Source organism: Brassica oleracea, chromosome C2 (assembly GCF_000695525.1).
Source record: "Brassica oleracea var. oleracea cultivar TO1000 chromosome C2, BOL, whole genome shotgun sequence".
In the NCBI taxonomy this organism is placed as follows: Eukaryota; Viridiplantae; Streptophyta; class Magnoliopsida; order Brassicales; family Brassicaceae; genus Brassica; species Brassica oleracea.
In genome coordinates, this window is record NC_027749.1 from 32,320,763 (window position 1) to 32,331,194 (window position 10,432).

Below are 10,432 nucleotides of genomic sequence, written 5' to 3' on the forward strand. Positions count from 1 at the left end.
CATCTTTCATCCTCACCTCACAACCAGACTCAGTAGCTTGCCCAAGACTCAAGATATTACTCCTAAGATTAGGAATAAAATAGATGTCTGAAAGTTCCTTGCGTTCACCATTCTTAGTTAGGAATATGATTGAGCCTTTTCCTTTTATATCTATTCTCGAATCATCACCGAATCTCACTTTCCCAGTCACTCTTCTATCAATCTTGGTGAAGAACTCTAGATTCCCTGTCATATGGTTGCTTGCTCCGTTGTCTAGGTACCATAGATTATCAATGTTGGACGAGGTATTGAGCTTGCTAGGTATAACGTTGCGTTCGTTAAGGAATACCACCTCATTCATCATCAACTCATCAGCCTCATGTGTTGTCTCTGCCTCGCTTTCATTAGTCTCTTGTAGCTTGAGAAGTCGGTCAGGACAATGCATAGCAAAGTGTCCCATCTTGTCACAACGGAAGCACACAACTTTGGATGCATCTCTTTCTTGATAATAGCCACCACTCTGTTGCTGTTGTCCTCCGTTTCTCTGATATCCTCCATTCTGCTGATAGTATTGGCGTCCACGACCTCTCCCTCGATTTCCATAACGACCTCCTCTGCCTCTGCCTCTTGAAGAGTCATATCGTTCTTGTGTCTGCGTCGGTCTATCAGCATTAGCGTACATGAGCTTGCTCTGTTCCTGATCTTCTTGGCCTGTGTGTTGAAAGGGAGATACTATCGCCACTTTAGTCTGATGAGAACTGCAAAAATCCAAAATCCTTCCTATGGTTAGAACATCTTGATGGCAGCAAAACAAGTTCTAAGTGATGGCCTATAGAGGATGATAGAGACGGGGGCTGAGACGATGATATGGGAAGACGTTTGGATCCCAGACTCGCCTCCCCGTCCAGCTGCACAACACTAACATATTACTGATCCAGACCTTCGTGTACACCACCATATCTACTTTCATAGGAAAGAGTAGAAGGTGGACTTGATTTACGAAGTGATTGGTGCAGGGGATCTAATGAGTATCACCAAGATCAATTTAAGCAAAACAAGTAGAGGAGGTGGATACTGCTGGAAACACTCATAATTTGGATGCTATACGGTACGATCAGGCTATGACATTGCTGTTGAACAAAGACGAAGCCGTACGGCAGAGCCTCTGTTGGAACCAAGTATAAAAGCCCTGAAACAAAAAGTGTGGAAATTGAAGACATCAAGAAAGATCAAACACTTCCTATGACAAGCTCTATCTGGATATGTAGCTTCAGCAAGCAAAGTCGTCGAACGCCACTGTGGAACCGACGCTTCGTGCCAACGCTGTGGAATAAACAAGGAAGATGTAAACCATATTTTATTCGAGTGTCCACCTGCACTTCAGTGCTGGGCGCTATCTAATATTATGTTCTCTCCGGGTCTTTGTTCCTGTGTTCCTCTCTGTACAATAACTTTGAGTACTTGTTTCATCAAATGGCGGATGGAAACAACCATATAGAGGACATCACAATGTTCTCTTGGCTACCATGGTATATATGCAAGGCCAGAAATGAAAAGTGCTTCAATGCAAAGGACATATCCGCCATGGACACCCTGCAATTGGCGCGTAAAGAAGCTGAAGCATGGAAGCTGGCTCAGGTAGGAGAAGCGATGGAGGAACCGGAAACCATAGGTCCAGCTCAAAAAAACGGAGAACCGTGTGATTCAAACAAGACCCATAACATGTCAAGTAGATACGTCATGGTCTGATACAACCGATTGGACGGGTTTGGGGGTTTGTGCTAATAAAGACAGACAAGATAAAACTGATTGGTCAGAAATGTTTTGTAAAAGCGACAAATTCACATCAAGCAGAGGCAGAGGACTGTTGTGGGCGATGACAGAAGTAAGCCGCCGCAGGTATCAACATGGGAGTTTCAAGTCGGACTGTCAACAATTGGTTAACATTATCGGAAGAAAGGAAGACTGGCCAGCCTTAGCACCAGAGATTGATGAAATTTCTACCTCGAAACAACTTTTTTGGGTTTTGATATCTTTTTCTTTCTTAGATTAGCAAATATCCGTGCGGATCTCCTTACAAAAGGAGCCCGTTCACGTGAGTAAAGCTTTATCTTCGTAGACAGACAAGTCCGTAATTGGCTAGTCCATGAAGCTTGTCTAAACAGACCATATCGATCTTAATGAAAGTTATGTTTTGATGCCAAAAAAAAAGTCACTCGTTGTCGACATGAAAATGTTATATATTTTTATATATAGAGAATTTCGAATCGAATCGTAGACTAAACCTATAAAGGAGTAAAATGTTCTAAACCTTGAAACACTTTGAATGGAAGAGCATCGAAATGCAATATATGAGAAAACGGTGAACCAAAATGTATTTCAAAATTATTAAAACAATCAGATTGATCAGGACAAGTAAAATTATTAAAAGCAGGAAATGTTTAATATCCAATAGTAGGATCGTGTTTGTATATACTAATAGTGGTGTAATAAAATCTTATATATAATATCGGCATAGTGGTTTGAATCGATGTCGCAATAATGGATCGTTACATCAGAGCTTTAATTAGGTTTTCAGCGTTATACATGCTAATAACATCACCATCGTTGCATGTGTAATATGTAATCAACCTTATATCAAACATATGTGGGTCTACCAAAAAAATCATTTTTCATATATGATTTACCTTTATGATATCAAACAAATTGGCATAGGTAACCGGGCCTCGTAGTCTGGTGGTAAAGGAACCTCGGCTGAGGTGCCTGCCACCCGAGTTCGAGCCCCGGCCACGAGGAGTTTTTACATGGGTTGCCTCTCGTCCTCCAGACCACTTCGCGTAACCAGGGGCCCTTAAGTGGACGCTTAAAAATCCTGTAATGGCATGGGTTTAGGCCCGGTGGGCTAGTCGATCACGCAAAGTGGTCGGATACTGGATTATCAAAAAAAAAAAAAAAAAAAAAAAAAAAAAAAACAAATTGGCATAGGTCTACCACAATATCTAAAATTTTATATTATTCATATTTTTGTCGCCGTAGAAGATCTGCATTTGTGATCAGCATGGCTGCGGGAAAATGAGAGATAATTTTAGAGACATATCGCACATCTCTTTTAAAATACTATCTGAAATTTGATCTATAATCTAAAATTTTATTGAATGCCTGTTTTTTTTTTAACGTCAAAAAGCCATTCTATTACTCAAACTTAATGTGGTCTGGGTAACCAGACCGGAATAGAACAACCAATAAAATGTAACACCCTATAGAAGGATCTAGCAGTTTTAGCTACAAAGTCTGAAATCTGATTGCGCGCTCGTGGAACGTGAATGATGTTGAAATCCGGGAAGAATATCTGTAGTGTCTCTATCCTTTCCAATTCCGTCGCAAAGCTTCGCCAGGCATGAGGTTCTTTTATCATTGCGATCAGCTCCTTACAGTCTGTCCCAAAGCTCTGGCATGTTGAATGTTGAAGCATGTTCTCCATTGCCCATCGCAGTGCTTCTACCTCCGAATACAAGACTGATTCTCGTCGAGTGACATTTCTTGTCTCCATAAGTTGAATGTTCTCATCACTGTCCATCCAGACCCACCCACATCCACTAAATTGAGCAGAGGCTGTCCAAGATCCATCTAACAAGCAAATATTACCCAAGCTTATGACCTGCGGATCCTCAGTATTGCTATCTTGTACTACTGGTTGTACCACTTCGTTCGCATCAAACCAGGCTTGACATTCACTTTCTACATGTCGAACTAGCTCCAAAAGATCCCTGTCTATCCCCCTGAAAAGTTTGTCATTCCTAACATTCCAAATATACCAGATTATCCAGGGATAAAGATTTCTGGCTCGATAATGTTGTTTTTCCTCCAGAATAGGTAATCCACATTTGTGTAGACGTTTGGTAGTGGGAATATATCTGGGCTTGTTGGAGTCGATGATAAGGACCAAGCTTGTAGAGCTGGCGGATATTCAAATATGGCATGTGTTACAGATTCTTCTAGTTCCCCACATCTTGGGCAGTAGTTATCACACCTCATATTGCGTCTTGTTAAGTTCTTCGTTACCGCCACATGACCGGTTAACAATTGCCATATAAGATGGCATATCTTCGTAGGTGCCTTTAACTTCCAAGCAAAGGCCTGAAGCTTTGTGATACTCGGCTCCAAGACCTCCTTCTCCTCCAATTTAACCGTGTATTGACTATTCCTTGTGTAGTTCCAGCAGAACGTATCCCGACGATGAATGTAGGTACTTCAGGAGGGATGCTTGGTATACATTCTATAGTGCTTTCTCCTGGTTCGATCTCCTCATTGGACAAGAACCATGCGATGCATTCTCGTGTCTCCAGATCGATTGTATCCACAGATGAAAAATCACGTCCATTATACAATTTTTTATTCCGGGCTTTCCAAATATACCAAATAATCCAAGGGAAAACCCTGGTTAATTTCTCCATATTTCCGCCAGTGGTAGTTCTTGAAAGGAGGTAATCTATATTGGTATAGAGATTCTCTGAAGGAAAAACTCTCGGAGCCGATGGAATCGTTGAAAGGGTCCAGCATTGCATAGCGTGTTTGCCTAAACAATGGCTTAAAAACTATATATATTAGGTATAAAGTCGGTCAGGGGAAATCTTGTAATATGTGGGACATCTAGGCTTGAGTCGGTCATGAATAAATTCGGTCCGTCTACTCCCGTGGGTGTCGAGCGACACAAGGAAGAGGTGTCGATCGACGCTTCTTCTAAATCTCGGCTCTGATTTCTGATTTCTTGAACAAGTACGAGTTTCTTCATCCATAAGCTCTAAAATGCTCCATAATCTCCACATTGCTCCAAAACATGAATGTACATGAAAAGACTCTAAAATATACTCCAAACATATAATATAAAGACTCTAAAATTACTTATATTATGGCTAAACATTGGTGAAATCTATAGTATATCAGCATTCTAGATTAGGTCATCCTCATGCTAGAGCTTTAAACCTGATGTTACCTGGTACGGTATTTGAGAATGATGATTGTGAGGCGTGCATTTTGGGAAGAATTGCATAACAGTTTTTCCAAGGTCTAGTACTATCTATGCGAAGTGTTTTGATCTTATTTATTCTGTTATATGGACTGCTCCTTGCGTGTCCAGAGAAACCCATAAATACTTTGTCACATTCATTGATGAGAAGTCAAAATACACTTGGGTACCACTGATTAAGTATAAGGACAGAATGCTTGAAGCAATCAAGAATTTTCAGACCCATGTCTCCAACCATTTCAATGCCAAGCTGAAAATTCTTGGGATAATGGTGGAGAATACACAATTCATGCTTTCACGAAATATCTAGTTCAACATGGGATCATTCATCAAACAAGTTGTCCTTATACTCCTCAACAAAATGGTGTAGTTGAGAGGAAAAATAACACCTAACGAAAGTAGCATGATCAACAATGTTTCACACCTATGTACCAAAGAGATTCTGGAGTGATGATGTTATGTCTGCTTGCTATCTTATCAACAGGATACCAACCAAAATTCTTAATGATTTGTCTCCATTTATATTATTGAACAAAAACAAATCATCTTTAGATTACCTACATTTGTCTGGATGTTCTTGTTTTGTGTTAATACAAGGATTACAAAGAAGCAAATTTGAAGCAAAGAGCACTAAAGTTATGTTCATTAGCTACTCTCCAACGCATAAGTGCTATAAATGATATAATCATGTAAAAAGAATGGTTCTTGTGCCGAGGGATGTTAAGTTTATGGAAGCAAAAGGTTACTATAAGGAGAAGAGCTGAGATGACTTGAAAGATCTATCTCAAGAATCAGACAAAGCCACTAATCTTTGGATTATATTGGAGAGAATTGGGATCCATTTATACCAGGATCAAGAAAGAGGGGGAGGAACATCTAATCCCTCTCAAGTGACTGAAGATACTGTTGTATAACCATTTCATCTTGATCATGACGGGGGAAATGAACCTAAACCTGAAGCACATGTCCACGAAGAATCTATCCCCGAAGAAGATATACATGAATAAACTGTCCACGAAGAAGCTATCCACGAAGAAGCTTTCCACAAAGAATCTATTCACGATTCAGCTGTCCATGATCAAAATGGAATGCAAGAAGACGTTCAACCATTAAGGAGGAATATAAGGGTGAAGAAACCATCTCAGCAGGTAAACACCAAAGTATACTTCAACAACAATGCAATTGCTCATCCTATATAAGGAACATGTTATTTGGAACACTACCCTCAAGAGAATCTTGTCTTCATTGGTCAATTGGATCAGGAATATATCCCAATATCCTATGAGGAAGCAAGGAAGCAAGAAGAGTGGAGAGACTCTGTTGGGAATGAAACAAAGGCTATGGTGGTCAATGACACTTGGTGTGAAATTGAGCTTCCAAAAGGCGAGAAGGTAGTAACAAGCAAGTGGGTGTTCACTATCAAGTATTTGGAAAATGGAAAGGTAGAGAGGCACAAGACTAGGCTGGTTGCAAGAGGGTTCACTCAGACATATGGAGAAGACTACATTGATACTTTTGCTCATGTGGCAAAACTCCATACTATCCGAATTGTCTTATCTCTTGTTGTTAACCTTCAGTTGGACTTGTGGAAAATAGATGTGAAGAATGCCTTCTTGCGAGGTGAACTTGAAGATGAAATATATATGCACCCTCCACCTGACCTTGAACATCTTGTGAAGAAAATCAATGTTCTGTTGAAGAAGGAAATTTATGGTCTTAAACAATCACCAAGAACATTGTACAATAAACTGAGCACAACCTTGAATGGATGTGGCTTTAGGAAGTTTGAGCTAACCTTGAATGGATGTGGCTTTAGGAAGTTTGAGCTTGATCATACTCTCTTTACATTATCTGGTCCCTCGGGTATCATTGTTCTACTTATTTATGTTGATGATATCATCAAAACAGGAAGTGACAAGGTTGGTATTCAATCCACTAAAGACTTTTTCAAATATGTGTTTGACATCAAAAACTTGGGTGAACTTTAGTACTTCCTTGGGATTAAGATTTGTACATCAAAAGAATGATTATTTTAGTCCAAAGGCAGTATACACTTGATTTGTTAAGAGATGCAAAGAAACTTGGAGGAAAATCTTCAAAAACACCTCTTGGAGATGCATACAAGGTTTTACTTAAGGGATAGATTAAAGATAATCAAAAATTTGAAGATGCTAAGCTGTATAGAAGGATGGCTGGAAAACTTATCTACTTAACGATCACAAGACCATATATTTTCTAGCTGTAAATCAAGTTAGTCAACATATGCAAGCTCCAAAGTTGCACCATTCGAATATGGTGGACAAGATTTTATGATACTTGAATGGATCGTCTGGTCAATGTGTTTGGATGAGATGCAATGGGAGTCCAAAGGTAGTTGGTTACTATGATGCTGATTGAGCAAGTGATAGAGTTGACAGAAGATCGACCACATGCTATTGTATATGTATTAGAGGTAACTTGGTCACTTAGAAGAGTAAGAAGTAGAAGGTGGTCTCTTGTTGAAGTGCTGAAGCTGAATATAGGGAAAAGAGGAAGTTGATAAATGAATTGATATGGATCAAGGGTCTTCTAAAGGATTTGGGCAATGAGACTACAACTCCAATGACTATGCATTGTGATAATCAAGCAGCTATTCATATTGCTTCAAACTCTGTGTTCCACGAAAGTAAAAAGCCCATTAAAGTTGATTGTCACAATGTAAGACAAATGGTTGTTCTTGCCATGTTATACAAGAAGTGAAAATCAAATTGTAGGTGTTTTCACCAAGGCAGTAAGAATGAAGACAATTAAGTCCATATACTCACGGCTTAGGCTTATTGATCTTTCACTAAGCAGTTGATTCTTTTAACATTGGAGTCTCCACTATTTTTATTTATCGAGGTTTTGGCCCACTAGATTTTTCTTACTATAATTTTTAATGAAGGAGATTTTTATTATCTCCAAGCTTATCGTGTTTATGTGTTTAAGTTTGAGGGAGAGTGTTGACAAAAAGAAATAAATATATGCTATGGGAACTAAGACTTTTGCATTTGTTATCTTGAAACTTGTTGTTCTCTGCATATTAAGTATTTTTAATATTGCAAGTTGTATAAATATGTAATATGTTCTGAATAATAAACTAAAGATAATAATATTTGTCTTTATCAATTTTTTCTAGAACTTTTTTTCTCTTGTTATTCACTATTCTGTCAAGTTTATTCTTCCATTCTGTTTGAAATCTTACTTTTATGTTTTGAATGATTTTGATAAAATTAATTTTCTAGAATGTTTAGACCACATTTTAATCGTTTTAAAATAGTGGACAAAAGAGAGAAAAATAATTATGGTTGGCAACTCACATCACCTGTTTTTTTTTTGTTATATGTGCATATTTATTTCCTTTTCCATATTATAAATATGAGCGCTACAACAAGCAAATAATCATCAAAATACAAAATTCGTTGATAGGCCTAAGTTATCAAATAACAAGATTTTGTTATTTTTTAGCTTAAGATATTATAAAACAGTGAAAATAAGTCTTTGATCCCCGATAACAATTAAGAGCATGTTTATCGCATGGATTCTTAAAATAGATTTCTTAAAAACAAAATATTATTATTTTTTTATATTATAAATAAATAACTAAATTTTAATAAAAATTAAATAGCTAAACTAATCAGAAGTTGTCAAGTGGAAGAAAGATGCAAGATTAAGTTAAGAGATGTCTCTTTACATCTCTTAAATATGAGACATATCTTAGTTCTCTTTCATAGTTTTAATTATTGTTTTATACTCTCTCCGTTTTTTTATATAAGTTGTTTTAGAGAAATTTTTATGTTCCAAATTATGTGACGTTTTCGGTTTTCTATGTAAAACTTATTAACACTTAATGTTATATGACCAATGATAATATACCTTATATTTTATTATTGGTTGATTTGTGGTTAGGTAAATAATTAATAATGTTTTTGTTTATAAAATATAAAAAGCTAATGATTTCTAATTTATGTGCACAATTCTAAAATGACTTATATTAAAAAACGGAGAGAATATTTGAATAGCTAGAGACTTGATAAGAACGTGTAATAAATATGCTCTGACACTGGCCTTAAGTTGGAAGTGTTGAACACAAAATAGAATGTCGAAAGTGCACGTTTAATTTTTACTTTTTTGGTAGAGAAACCCATTTTTTGCCTTTAACAATATTTGTATTCAGTTGGAAGTTGGCCACGAGTTTCTTTTTTTCATTTCGTGAACCAAATTTGATAACTTGTATTCAGTCGGGCACGAGTTAGTGAACCATAACATTTGCACCCAAGAAAAAGGAGTTAGTGAACCATAACATTTGCACCTAAAAAACAAGGAGTTAGTGAACCAATGGTACATTCTTTTTTCGTTTCATGATCGACAATCAAATACTATTAGCTCCATTAAAAGAGTGTTAACCAGAGGCGGAAACGGGGTCACGTACCCCGTCTAAAATTTGATTTTCTTTAATAATCGTCTTGAAATTAGCTCAAAATTCGTTAAAGTGCCCGCAACTAGTTCAAGATTTATGTTAATGCCCGCAACTAAATGTTCTCCTAGATCCTCCCCTGAGTTTTAACTCTGTGTAAATCTTAAGACATGCAATTTCTCATCAATCTCTAATACGTGTGTCACAGTGTCAGTATTGTTTCTTTCACTCTCTTAAAAATCGATCATTGCTCTCGTCCCTTACCACTGTATTTTTGCTATAAATGTAAATATCGTTTTAAAAAGAGAGAAGTTTGGATTTATAAATTTTGTTAATAAAATGCTTAGCCTATCTAGATTGGTCCTATGCCAAAAATAAACATGGAAGCAAAAAGCTCCCACTGTTATGAACCAAGTGGTGATCAATCCATATCAGGCCCAACCGTCCGGTCCATCAGCTATCCATCCGGTCCATTCGCTAATGTCTTAGGCGAATGAGAGTTTACATTTATCTATATTTGATGTTTATCCTTTTCCATATGTATTTAGGATAAGTATACTATTTTCTATTCCTATTAGGAATAAAATTTTCTTTTCTCTTATGACGGTCTAAATAAGACGGTCTACTACTTGTATAATTATAGACCTCTGGTCATGAGTAATAATAAGCTTACACCACATCTCTTTTATAACACGTTACCAGCACGATAGTTTCTAACCCTAAGCCCCCACGAAATTCCTTAAACTCAGCCGAATATCACAAAACCCTAATTCCAGCAGAACTTCAAACAGATCGTTCTCCTAAACCGCGAGGACCCAGACGACGAGCAATATATCAAATTGAAGCTCTCGCCAAGAAGAATCAGACGCTGCAAACCGCTTGTCGATCCGATTACTGACGCGCCGTCACGCTCTGCTACACTTTTCTAGACGTGATCAAGTAAACCAGACGTTCTCCTTCTTCCCTGTTCGTGATCCGACCAAGCAAGCAGC